This window comes from Myotis yumanensis, unplaced genomic scaffold, assembly GCF_028538775.1.
Source record: "Myotis yumanensis isolate MYYU_CA2020_CCGP unplaced genomic scaffold, mMyoYum1.0.hap1 SCAF_5, whole genome shotgun sequence".
In the NCBI taxonomy this organism is placed as follows: domain Eukaryota; kingdom Metazoa; phylum Chordata; class Mammalia; order Chiroptera; family Vespertilionidae; genus Myotis; species Myotis yumanensis.
The window spans coordinates 23876757-23891032 of record NW_027223756.1 but is presented as its reverse complement, the minus strand read 5'-3'; the positions used below and the strand labels follow the sequence as shown (position 1 = coordinate 23891032).

The window sequence follows — 14276 nt, the reverse complement described above, 5'->3', positions numbered from 1 at the left end:
TCCTTGTTTATTAGTTTTCAGTCTCAAAGATGTACATATCCCTGGATAAGGAACACAGGAAATCCTGGAGGAAAATCTATAATCACACCCTATGGTATTGACTGCATGTCCAAGTTTACACACCTTCTCAGAATATAAAGGGAACTTCAGAGAGGGAGAAAGTGTCAATAATTGCAGAGGTGGGAGAAGTTAAGCTAGGGGGTGGTCATCAAACATCTTAATATTTTTCTTTCTCCAAATGTTGGTGTAAAGACATTAATCAAATAATCAATATCCAGAGGGCCTCAGCTAGGACACCAAGTAGCCATTAGCTACAGTTCTCTTGGACCCTCATTCTTTCAAACTCCAGACACCATCTATAAAGATATAAAGAACACACCTTCCATCTCCCATGAAAACCCTCAAGTTGCACTGTCACTAGCCCTCACCTGTGTCTTTTCCAGACTTTTACTCTGTGGAACTGAGTCCTCATATTCATCCCTAGAACTTCAATACCAGAGCTATTTCATTCCATTTTTGAAGAGAATATCACTAGTTGATTTACCCATATGAGTACTTCCCAAGTATGACATGTTTTCCTTCTAAGGAGAGATGAGGTATCTATAGTTGCCTGAACTTACTTCGTAACTATGAAAAATAACCATCTCACTTAATAACTATTAAAAATAACATTTCTTCATCACTTTCCATGCATCCACTAATTGTCCTAAATCTTTATATTCAAGATTCTCATTTAATACTCGCAAGAATTCTGTGATGCAGCTCTCATTAAACCCCATTTAGAAAAAAGAACACCATGGTCCAGAGAGGTCAATGAACTTATCCTGAATCACACAGTTAATAAATAGCAGAGTCAGGATACAAGCTCAGCATTGTCTGATTCCATAGGGCACAGTATTAATCAGTACATAATACTGCCCCTGTCCCCTTTGCTTCAAATAAGGAGCTATATCATCACTATCACCATGGCAGCTAATCTTTTATGAGTTAAGCTCTTTATAAGTACTGGCTTATTATTTAAACCTCATAATAACCTTTTGTGGTGGGTTCTATTACCCCCATTTCAGAGATGAGAAAACCAAGGTACAAGATCATCTAATTAGTAAGTGGTTGGAGGTGAGACCCAAATTATTCATAATAGCTATTGGAATATTGTTTAAAACTGCCCCCAACTTTGCATTTTGTTCTTACATAGCAGTCTTAATGCAGTTAATTCTAACATTTGCAACATGTTCTAACAAACACCTAGAAAATAAACTAAGATATACAGGTTTGCATAAGATCTTTGCCTTCAATATAATCCTGGGAAACTAATTAAAATTTTGTAGCAAATAGTCCAAATCTGCCTACCTAACATGACTTGTTGGCATTAATTTTTTTAGTGATTGACAGATGTTTTCTGAGTGCCTGAAGTTCCTGGGACTGAAAAATCAAAGTGGACTGGGACGTGATTGCTGAATCCAAGAAGCTTCGTTTGGTCGAGATGACTCAAAAGGAAACCAATGATTGCAGTATGGGCTGTCAAGTGCTGTGATAGACAGGGAACTCCATGAGAACAGGCTTTCTGCCTTATTCTGCTCTGTCTCTACTCAGCTCCTGGCCCAGTGAGAACACGCATGCGTGTGTGAATGAGCAGATGTAGTATGGTAGTGTTGAGACCATGAGGTGTGGGAGGGGCTATGTCAGTTGGTGATGGGGCAGAGAGGACAATGGACTGGCTTCTGGGTCCTCGAAGGTGGTACTTGAACTGGATTATTGAAAATTGAAGAATTAGTAGGAGTGAGCCCTGCAAGGGAAGGGGATGTGGAGAGAGGGAGTAGAGGAACAGACAAATGGACAAGAGCACTGTGAGTGAGTTGTGATGCTGATGATGGGCCTATCAAAGGCTTTCCAGGTCTGGCTGGGAGACACACAGAAATGTTAAGTAGCTGACACACTGAGAAAGAACCAGGAAGATGAGAAGCAGAGGGCGAAGGCAACAATGAGAGAGAGAGCTCAAGAGGTCAGCTGGAGCCAGATGGTGCTTCTCCAGCTGAGGATTTTCAGCCTGAGCCTGAAAGCCATGGAGGAGCCATTGACAGGTTTTAAGCAGGGAAATGTCACGATCCATTTTCACTGACTGTAAATGTTTTTCCTAACTCTCCATAGGAATGGCTTTGTGAGATAATGCTACAGACTGTGTGTCAGGACTTAGAGAATCGTGGTTGTCACCTCCAGCGCGGTTCTAGACCAGATTGACTCTATATCTCCCCTCCTAGGCTCCCTTCTACTACAGAGGGCATTGCATCTATCGGGTCCTGTCTCCTGCCATACCTGCAGAAGCTACTTGGAGAAAAGACAAGCACGTGCTCTTTTAAATGAAAATCACCCAGACTCTGAGCAGAGCAGGAGAGGAATAGTAATTAGAATGGAAAGCTTCCAGACCAAAATGGAAATGGACCAGGTAGAATAGACAAATTTAAACAAATTAGACTCAGAGCTCAGGTCAACATCTTTCAAGCAGGGCATCAGCCCTAAATCCCAGGCGACAGCTTTTCACATGTTTGAGGAAGATAAGCAGTAACTTTCTTAAGTAAAATGACAGGTTTTGTTTCTAGCATGTAGACACTGCAAGCTCTTTTGCGTCGTGTGTGGTATCCCCCAGGACACCTGCCACCCATTATTCTGTTATTTTCTGCCTTATTTGCTATTATCTTATTATAAAAGCAATTTATGCTCATTGTAAAGATTCCAACAACATAGAAAAATAGCTTTAAGTAAAAATCATTCTTCATGTCATCAACCAGAGTCAGCCGGGCGCAGCATTTTGGTGCAACATTAGGCCTGGCTTTTGTCCTATGAGTAATGGTGTTATTATTGTTGTTTTCTTACTGATGTCTTTTAAAAGAATATTATTTGCACAATTTGCTTTTTTTCTACTTAAGATGCTGTGAACCTATATTTACATCATGATTTCCAATGCCTGCAGAGTATTCAGTTATTTGAATGTCCTATAATTTTGTCAATCTCCTCTTTATAGACACTTGCATTATTCATAATAACAAACAAAAAGCTTAGGGAGAGGGGCTCTGACGAACAACCATGTAGCAAAATCTTCTTGTGTTTGGGCTTCTATGATTATTTACTTAAAATAAAGTTCAAGGACTGGAATTGTGGAGCCAAATGGAATGTCTAAAACTTAGGCTATGTATTGCCAAACTGCCCTTCGAGAAAGGTGGTATCAGGTACAGCCTCAACAAAAGTGCCTATTTTACTCCATCTTTAACAATTTTAGGTATTTTCATTGGTTCTAACCTTTGCCTACCCGATAGGTGAAAATTGGCATCACATTTCAATGTAAATTTCAGTGTTATTTAAATTTTACATTTCATTGAATACCTTTTTATATGATTATTAGGCAATTATTATTTTTATGAGGTGTATTTTCTTGTCTTTTGCTTCTACTTCTGTTTGTTAATGCCTTTTATGTATTGAGTATTAACCCATCGGAAACCCACCTTATAGACAGAAAATTATCATTTGGTCCAGTCACCTACAGATAGCTTCCAACTTAAACCCTGCCCAGTATCAGTTCTAAGACACTTAAACCTTAGCAATCCTCAGCCAGGAAGATAGTCCCTCGGAGAGGAGCTCTTTTCAAAGGAAATGAAACATCAGCCAAAAGGGACTTCCTGTGGTGGCCCAATTAGTACAATGATCTGGTCTGTGACCCACTTTAGCTTCAGCAATTTCTGATCATTGCCAGTGTGTGTCGCTTGAGCACCGAGTGAATTACGGAGTCACCATCTGAGGGGTTTCTGAGAGAAAGAAGTTTGGCAGAAGTTTACTCCGCTAGCTTGAGATTCACTTGCTTAGATAGCCTATCTCCTTTCTCAAGGAGAAAGAAAAGGGTTAAGAGCCCCACCCCACCACACCCCCTTAGCCTCATTCCAGGTCTTTTGAACCTGGTCCTATGAATCTGCACAGGGTGAATGCTCTTATTTTTTATTTTTTTAATTGAATTTATTGGGGTGACATTGGTTTGTAAAACCATACAGGTTTCAAGTGCACAGCTCAATACAGCATCATCTGCACACTGCATGTGCGCCCATCGCCCCAAGCAAAGTCTCTCTCATCCGCATTTCCCTCTACCTTTACTCTTCTTTATACTCCTGTGTTCTGACGCTACAAGCGCTAGAGATGTGAGAGTACTATGCTTGTTTTCTTCTTGGGGTCAGTCCAGGGTTTTGCTTATGCCAACCCTTCTCCATTCCCTTCTCTTCCCTTTGCTTCCAATGCTTTCCTGCTTTGTTTTTTGGAGAAGGGAGAGGATGTAGCAAGTGTGTGTGTGTATGTGTCTATGTGTCTAAAGTCTTAGAAGTCCATATCACTGGAGATCCCATCAGAGATACCATTTCAGAATTACAAGCATAATCTTACTTGATCCTGATCACCCTTGTGTCACAGATGGTAAGGAACTTGCTGAAAGCCACAGAACTGGAGTGGCAGAGCTGGGATTGAAACTCGGGTCTCTAGGACTCCAAACCCACACCTGTTCCCTCTGGTTTCCCAGGTGAATGAACCAAGGCCCAGTAAGCTAAGCAACTAGCCCAAAGCACTCTGCCTTCCTTGGCAGAGCAGACGGGCAGGCCACAGCTGGTCCCTTCACGGTGCTGACTCATCTTTGAGATGGTAATGCAATTTAATGAGAAAACATTCCATGTGTACAAATTGGATTGGGGCAATCACTCAAGAACATGTTGTATAAAGTGAACTAAGCGCCAAGCTCTTTGCATAGCTCCCGGTTTAGGGGTATTTCCTATGAGTCTTTATAACAGCCCTCTGTGGTAGTTATATAACACAGTGGCAGTTGCCTTCAAAAGGTAAGTGTTGCTGTCTTCACTGAGGTTCTGGGGGGTGAAACCTTGGGTTGATATCACAAAGGGAATTGCATGTGAAATGCCTCCCAGACATTCTCTTCAGAGAGTTCTTTCTCTTAGCACCACAGGGAGTGGGACCCACCCAGTGGGCTGACTGAGATTTCCCTCTCTCCCCTTCTCCTGCCTGCTCCCTGCCGTTCCTCTCGCTGGCCCCTGCCTCCTCTTCCCAGCCAGTTCTCCACCCACACTTGGATTTCCTTATCCTTTCACTATTCAGAGCAGCCAACGCAGCATGTTTTGCTCGAGACCCTATAGTTTGAATAAATATGGTGCCCTTCATTTTTACTTCCATCTTCTCCCACAGGTAGTACAATTCCCCCAATCTATGTATAGAAAAGCCTAAGTAAATGAACAACCAAACGACGGAACGACTGAACAACCAGTTGACTGGTCACTATGATGTGCACTGACCACCAGGGGGCAGACACTCAAAGCAGGAGGTGTCCCCTGGTGGTCAGTGCGCTCCCACATAGGGAGTGCTGCTCAGGTGACCAACCCATCCCTGCAGCCCACCAGCCCCGTGGCAGCCACTCACTCCTTCAGTGGTCTTGCAGGTCCAATCTCCAGAGAATGGGCCAGACACTGACAGACCAGTGCCACCAGCACAATCCTGACAGCACCACCGGCCTCCTGGATGTTGGCCTCAGACACTGACTGCTTCTCCCTAGATGCTCCCCAAGGAAGAAACTATATAAAAGCAGCCGTCAGGTGGCTCCCGACAACCAGCGCAAACGTCATCAGGACGGATCTGGATCCCAGGCTGGCAAGGGCATCCCACCACCTGCCCTGAGGGCCAATAGAGTCCTGGGCCTCTCCCCCACCCCCTCGGGATGGGCGCCAGAAGCAGGGCTCATGGCTGGTGAGTGCCGCTGCGGAAGCGTGAGCCTCTCCTAATTAGAACTGACTGGGCGTGAGCCTGCAGCAGGTGCAGTAGAGCCGGGATGAGTGGGAGCGACAGGCAGGAGCGGCAGGCAGCGTTGCACTGCCGGTTTTGGCCCAATCCCCGCAGGCCACAACAAGGGACCCCACCCGTGCATGAATTTGTGCACTGGGCCTCTAGTTTTTATATAATATAACTAGGGCCCAGTGCACGAATTCGTGCACCTTGAAAGGAACTGTGGGCTGGGAGGCTGCGGTGGGCACAGGGGTGGGTCTTAGTCCATCCTCCATGCCCCTGCCCGGCCCCTCCCACTGCGGCCCTGGTCCCCTGTCTGCCGGCATCCCCGCTTCCACCGCCACCACTCGCACCTGCTGACAGTGCAGAGCAATTGGGGCAGGCACCAGCAGTGGGTGCGAGTGGGGCTGGTGCCATCAGTGGGTGTGAGCGGTGGCTGCTGCCCTGACTGCCCCTCAGGAGCAGGGGGAGGTGAAGAAGTCCTCGGGGCGATCAGGCTGGCAGCCACTGCTCACACCCCCACCTTCCCTCTGAGATTTAACATTCAATGCCTGTATTCTGCCGAAAATTGGTAGAGGGTCCTCTTTAGGGAATCTAGGCCTGATCCTGTCATCCTTACTTCAGTGACTATGACCAAGTCATTCCTCTCTGAGCCTCAGTTTCCCTACCTGTAAAATGAAGGCATTGTACCTGATCATCTGAAACTTCCCTTCTAGTCTAGCATACCATCACCTAAACCTGGACTTGGTGGCGCCACAAATCAAACGCCATGATAAACTATTTACAGATGTTTAATCTGAGTCACAAAATGATGGTCATCTTTTCAAGCTATAGAAATCTTAAACATCTAAATAGGATTTTGCCTCCATCTCTAGGAAATCACAGAAAGTAAAGTCGTCTCTGGAATTGCACAGTCATTTACTTTTTTAGAGCTCTGGGGTTCTCTTTGATCAGCCAGTTTCCAGGATAATGAGAAATCCCCCATCTTCTCCAGAGAGGTTCTAGTGAACCGCTGTGGGACCTTGGGCAGCAACTTTACGTCTCTGTGCCTTATATTCTTCATCCACAAAAAGAAAATAATGAGGTTTGCCTTCATCCCTCTAAGACAGTGATGGCGAACCTATGACACGCGTGTCAGAGGTGACTCGCGAACTCATTTTTTTGGTTGATTTTTCTTTGCTAAATGGCATTTAAATATATAAAATAAATATCAAAAATATAAGTCTTTGTTTTACTATGGTTGCAAATATCAAAAAATTTCTATAAGTGACACGGCACCAGAGTTAAGTTAGGGTTTTTAAAAATGCTGACACGCTGAGCTCAAAAGGTTTGCCATCACTGCTCTAAGACATCCCGTGAAGACTCAGTAAAAAGACTCTCCCTCTGGCTAGATGCCTGCCACTGTCACATGTTCTCAGAAGCCTGCCTGGTCCCACTCCCTGTCCTTCCATTCTAGAGCTGGGTGGGTGCTACATAAATACTCCCGTTGAGATTATGGCTTAGTATTGTATGGGTGAGAATATGCTGTCTTAATATAGAAGACAATTTACTGTTTCAACATAACTTCTCTTAGTAATAATAATTCTTCTGAAAATACAGAGCATGACAGTGTGATGGTGAACAGCTGGACTTCGACAGCAGACAAACCTAGGTTTGAACCCAGCACTGTTGTGTACCAGCTGTGCATCCCTAGGCAAGCTGCTACTCTCTGAACCTCGGCGTCTTCATCTATAAAGTGGGAATGATATAACTCACTGCAAAGCTGGTGCGACAATGCAATAATTCTTGTAAAGCTCTTGGTACGGTGCCTGGGCATGTGTGTGCTCCGTTATATCAATTAAAAACATTATCTATTTATTTCGGACATAGAATGAAAGGAGATCCAGAAGGAAAACTGTCACCGTACCAAGGCCAGGAATCCTGCACAGCCGTCAGGAAGGATAACTGTAATTAGTGCTCGCAGCAAATGTTCATTAGCTGGCCTATATTATTAAGGTTGGCCTGAGGCCCTCTTTAATTAATGCTGTCATTGTTCATTATGGAACACTGCCACCTGGTGGATGAATAGGCCACATGCAGGCAAGGAAATTGCTGAGATTATTCAAGGAAGAGGCTGCCCTGTCCACCTCATCCACACTGGTCTCACTCAGCCTTTTGATGTGGAGCGATGTCCAGGGAGAAATCTTGGAGTTCATGCTTATGTAGACACCCCCAAAGCCTTCACGCAGTCGTCAAACTGACACAAAGATGTGGGAACTCTGTCCTATCACTGAGGCTGGTGTTGGCTATGTGATCTGAACCGAAGATCAGCCTCCGACAGCACGATCTAAAGTAAAGCCTTCCCCTGCCATGCTCACCATCGTACCCTTTCATTTTCTACATAAAACATATTTTTATGTAAAAATATTTATTTGTTTATTTATTTTTTATTTCCCAGCCCCTTCCCACCAACTGGAATGGAAGGAAGTTCCCTGGGTACAAGGCCACACTGTATTCCTCTGTGTATCTATCCCTGACACCAACCACAACCTGGCATATAGTAGGTGCCCACAAATTTTGTTGCTTATAGAATAAACATAGCGATAAGAAAGGCAATAATCACAGAATTACTGTTTATGGGTCTTTATTTTCCAGGCACACAGCCACGCTCTGTACATAGATCATCTTATCTAATCTTTACAATCACCTTGCTGGGTGGGGTAATGTCATCACCCACATAGAGTCAAAAATTTGGGGGCCTAGAAGTGATCTTTCCAGATCAGTAACCACAGCACCTCTTTGCTCTGTGTTATGATTCCAGATCTTATTTAATCCCCTCTTTTTTGTAATCTGTACAATAGTTTCACCCATTTTACAGATTTGAAAGCCAAATCTCATAGAAATGAATCCGTTTTCCCAAAGTTACTCAGCTCATATTTAAAACCCAGATCTTGTCTAATTCTAAAGGTCTTGCTTTTATCTCTACAACACACTGCCTTCTATCGGAATCACTGATGGAAAGGCCTTTCTTAGGTCTGTCCTGGAAACCCAGACCTGAGTTTTGGCGAAGCATCTGAAACAAGCCTTGTTCCTAAGCCAAATATCAAGCTGGACTTTTCCGTAGCTAGGTCTTTATTGACCCATAGAGGTCTCCTGCATCCTCACTTCAAAGGTAATAACTAGCTAAGATTTATTGAGATTTTATGATGTGTCAGGCAGGGTCAAATGACCTCGTTTAATTCTTATAACAGCTCTGTAAAATAGGTTATATTGATATTATTCCCATTTTACAAATGAGGAAACTGAGGCAGAGCGGTTAAGCCACTTCCCCTTGATTACCCAGGTTCTAAGTCAATGTCCTGACTTGAAGGACACACTGCTCAGCACCAGTGGCCTCTCCAGGGTGCTCATCCTGGCACAGTCCCTCTGCTGTGGAAAAGCTCTGGGCCCCTCCCTCAGTGCCGCACGTGCTGGAATGTTTCACCTCAGAAGTTGTGCAGAAGCTGTAACAGACCGGGACACCCAGATATCCTGCAGCTCCCCACTCCTTCCTGTTTGCAGACCTGGCCTACCCTTTAATGAGTTGCCATCTGTAGGAGCAGCAATTCCCTAGGGGCACCTGGGTCAAAAAGAGAGACCGACTCAGCCAAAAAATCCAAAAATATCTTCACTGCTGCAAGCAAACCAGTGAATATTTCCCCTCCCAGTTCTGGACGTTTCTCAGACACTCAGCTCATGTAAGTGGCCTTCACCACATAGCAAAGCAACCAAGGACCCACGCATGTTGAACAATCCTGCCAAAAAGTGTTAATGAGAAGTTACTGAGGCACTCTGGGAAATGTGACCCTGAGCTTATTGAATTGTGTGTCCTGGCTCACCCACCTGGGCAAAGGGCTTGGGCAGTAGCAAGGTCAGTCCATGGGTCTCAAGTCAGACAGCTTCCACTCTGCCTTGAATGTTCCTCCAGAGCTACAGGCAGTGATAGGCTTCCGGGAAATCCTAGTCCTCCTTATAGTCATTCATTCATTCATTCATTCATTCATTCATGTCATCATATACTTATACCTTTGCAATACATATCTATAAATACCACCTCTGTTTTAGGTCAGGTGCTGGGAACATCAAAGTGAGCTAGACACAGTGAGTCTAGACAACTGACAAAACTATAAGTCAAGCCCTGGTTTGTATCACTTGCCATTTTCATGTGTGAATATGTCCATCATGGCCAATGTCAAGCTACCAATATTTTGTCACTGAGCATGGAGTTGGGAAGAGATGCATAATCTATAGAACCTAGATTATAGTAAAATGTGGTAAAGTGATTAGGAAGGAATGAGTATTAGTATCTATTCTTTTCATTTTAAAAGGCATATAATTACTTGAAGCTTTTATAATTTGACTTCTGGTGATAGCAGTGTGTACCACCCAGCTTGCAACAACCCCGCACATTCCACGGCTGGCTCTTGCAAGGTGGGACTTGTTAGCTCCAGGATACCACTGCTTAGACATCGTCTCCAACTTACAAAAGTTGATAGCTGAGTTGGGGGGAAACTAGTGAAGAGGATTAAATACTTTGTGAGAAGGAAGTACAAGGTGTTGTGGGAGCATTTGGGAGGCAGATCCAGCCAGGAGCTGGGTTTGGGAAACTTTCTGAGACAAAGACATCCGATCTGAGACCCGCAGGAAAGCAAGTATTAAATATGTGAAGGGTGGACAGTGGCTGTCAGATGGAGGAAGCAACTTGTGAGAGGGTTTTGAGTGAAACCGGGTAACAGAAAATTTGAGAAAAATAGTCTTTCATTATGGCTGAAATAGAGTGTTCAAGGTACGAAAGTGACATGAAATAAGATCAGGAAAGAGAAGTATAGAGCCAGCACCTACGAGCCATATTAAAAGAGTTTGCTCTGAGGTGGGAGGGTACTCATTGACAGCTTGTGTAGATGGGATGCCATGATTCCTGCTGGAAAGATCATTCTGCCTGCAGGATGGGAGAGATACAGGATGGGGGAGACCGGAGGAAGCTGTCACGTGCAGGAGAGAGAAGAAGGTTGCCTGCATGGTGGCAGTGAGGATGGAGAACAGACGAAATCAACAGTCATTTAGAAGGTGGAAAGTATATTTTTCACTCAGTGTGAGATCTCTCTGGGTCTTTGTATGATGAGTGATTTTCTATTGAAACCTAGAGATTTGGGTGGTTTGTCAAGAGCCTCCAGATCTTCTTGAAACCTTCTGCTCTAGCTGGCTTTTATAGAGACTGCTCTGGAAAGGGAGGGAGGGCACAGCCTTGGCACTGTCTGTGGGGGTTAAAAGTCTAGGTTTCTCACTGGGCCTTCCTTAACAGCTGAGAGGGAGGGCTTTTCATTATTATTGGGCAGGAGGGGAGGAGAGGTGAGGAGGTTCTGTCTTCTATAGGCCCCAATGATGCCCCACTGCATGGGAGGGCTAGAAGTTGTCTGATACTGCTTTTCTGAAAAGACAGCATGTATAGGATACGGCCTTGCTTTTGCTGGGCAACTGTGAAAGTCCTGACTCTTCACGAGGCATCCTATGATGCACCCCCAGTGGGGAGGAGGCGGGGCGACTTCACCTCATCACTGCCAGGTGGAGTGAAAACCCAGGCCTCCTACACATCTCCATTGGCCCTGCAGTACAGGGGTCCTCATTACCACCTTGGCCTTCTCTGTTCTCACCTCAGTGGGTATGTTGAGAATCTTCATTACAGACTCTTCAGGTCAGAAGTCTAGGCTTCCCACTCAGCCTTTGCTGCACGTGTATAATACTAGATAACATGTAATTTTGAAGTAAGACCAAGAAAAGGTGTGGCAGCTCTGTCTCCAGGAACTTTTTCATTATATGTCCTTATGATGGAGAATCTGATAAGGATTACATGGAGGATGGGATTTAGAACATGAGTTTAACTCTAAGCCTCAGCTTCCTCATTTGCAAAAAGGAGATAATGACAATGACCATATAGGACTGCTTGGAGGCTTTAGATTAGTCATATACACAAAGTTCCTAACACAGAGCAGGGGTTCAAAATATGACACTTGCTGTTATCATCATCATTAATAACATCATTCTCATTGTCACACTAACTAGAAATATATACCCTAGTTTGGCATGAACTTAAGTCACTCAGACTCAAATTCTAGCTCCCTCTGTGAGAACACTGGGATGGTCAGTGGCCATCCTCTATAGCTCCAAAGCTTCTATTTAAGCCAGGAGTTAGAAACAGGCCCCCAAGCTATGTGTCACCCACAGGAAATTACTTCTCATTAAAAGCACTGTGTTTACCCTCTAGGTAAGGACCCACTTTGGGAATAACTGAGCAGATTTTGGGTTCTTGAGGTCAAGACAGTAGTCAGAAAATCTCTTCCAGCCATTTGGCTCATATTCTGTTGTGGCCTAGCTGGGTTAGATGGGCATGTGAAAGGGCAGTAGTTCATTTCAACAACTCAGTACAGCTCAAGCAGGCTTTTCATGCACCATATGTCACTGGAGCCAAGTGGCGATGGAGGGAAGGCATTTTGCAGAGGAGGGAAGACAAGGGTGAAGGCTGAGAGAGGTAATAACTTGCCCAATAAAGCAAATGCTAGTAAGTGGTTGAGTCAGGAGAGGACTCATTTATTCAACACATATTTGGTGAGTATCATTTTAGTTGGGGTTCCTCTAGAAGCCCACCCTGAGCTAAGGATCCGAGTGTGAGTGGCTTATTTGGGAGGTGACCCAAGGAAACATTGGTAAGGAAGTGGGGGAAGGAAGAAAGGAAGAAAAGGCAGTCAATAAAGAATGCATTTTCAAGCAATTTAGTGCTGAGGGCCCTGGAGCATAATCCTGCTGTGAAACATATACCTCTGAGCTAGCCCACCTGAGGGGCAAGAACACTGCTCCAGTGTTTACCCACCAAGCCCAACAGTTCTTGGCTGGAGCCTCTGGGAATGTTAATGCCTTGGTGTATAACTCTGTGGGTGCCTGCTCTGCCCACACTTAAGGCACTGATGGTTGACAGACAGGTAGGTGTGCATGGCAGTGATGAGTGGTAAGGCTATGTACCAGGCATTTACATCAAGATGTTCCATACCCAGCTCTGTGCCAACTGCAGGGGATGCATTCATGGTCAAGACACATAATTCTTGGTCGTGTGGATTTATTACTTAGTGGGAAGGACCTACAAATAAATAGGTGATTGCCATGCAGAGTGATAGGCCTGTGATGATGGAAGTATAGAACACTTAGGAACATACAGAAAGGGCCCCATCCCAGGATTGGGAGGGGTCAGGAGAGACTTCCTAAGGGCTGTGGTATCTCAGTGATTCAAGTCACCACTCTCTGGACTCTGAAATTTCTACAATCCTGTTGTCTTTGCACAGAATACCCTTCCCTCCATCTTCAGCTTGGTGCCTCCTACACACTCTTCATGTCTCCACTTACATGTCACTTCTACAAAGACATTTTTCTGAATCTCCACACCGGGCTTTACTTCCCAGCAATATGTCTCCATCGTAATCAGGATTTAATGTTAAATACGTGGAGTGCATGCCTTTCTCATTGTGTCCCCAGTACTTGGCGCAGTTTCTAACACATAGGAAGTGGCGATCATTATCTATTGAATGAAGGAATAGATGATCAGTCTATGGAAAAAGCCACACTCTCTGCTGAGGCCGGGGCCACAGGAAGTAGGTACTATAATTGGAGGTGGAACCAGTAATGGGCTCTGCCTTCTGAGAATGAATTCCTTAAGGCTGAATGTGTAGGTTTGAATTCAGAAATGATGCAGGCACTTTCCAGTTCGCTAAATCAAATAGTTATACTCTACCCCAAAGTGGAAAGGAAATTGGGATTGTCTTGGTTACATACCAGCCTTCCCACAAGTTCAAGTCCACATTTACTGAGTAGCTACTACATGCCAGGGATCATCTTCTGGGGACTCAGGGGAAACGCAGTGTCCATTCTACTCAGAAGACTCCAAGCTCCAGAATACAGGAGAGAGAAAACATACCCAAGATGATAGAACTAAGGCCAGACTAGAAGAGATGTCAGGGATCATGACAGGATGGACAGAGGCACAGAAGGGCAAGATTTTCCCTTCTGGACTTTATAGAAGTGGGAGAAATGATGTTACTGTTGGATGGATAGAACTGTCCTACACTCATAAAATAAGCAACAGAAATTGCGAAATACAAGTCTTATTTCAATTTTCTCTGAGGCAAGGTTCAAATCTCAACCCTTTCATTACGATAAAGAATGAAAAGATTCAATGATAATTTTAGTAAGTGTCTGGGCAGGAGTCTTCTGCATCCTGGGAGTAGGATAACAACCGCAGTTCTTTTGATTATTTTTCAGGATCAAGGACAGTAGGATGTGAGTATGGGTGAGCTCACAAGCACATCCTCATTGTGGAGAGAGTCATGCTAGGCCTATGACACATTCATAAATAAAAATGCATCCAGGTCAACAAAGAGAGGGAGAAACAAAGAGAGAAG

General features: G+C 44.5%; 1 protein-coding gene across 4 annotated transcripts in view; it reads right to left on the bottom strand.

Annotated features, from left to right (window-relative positions):
* The window catches only part of PPP2R2B (protein phosphatase 2 regulatory subunit Bbeta), a 366511-nt gene that overhangs the window by 287893 nt on the left and 64342 nt on the right, over positions 1-14276 (bottom strand). The window lies entirely within an intron of this gene.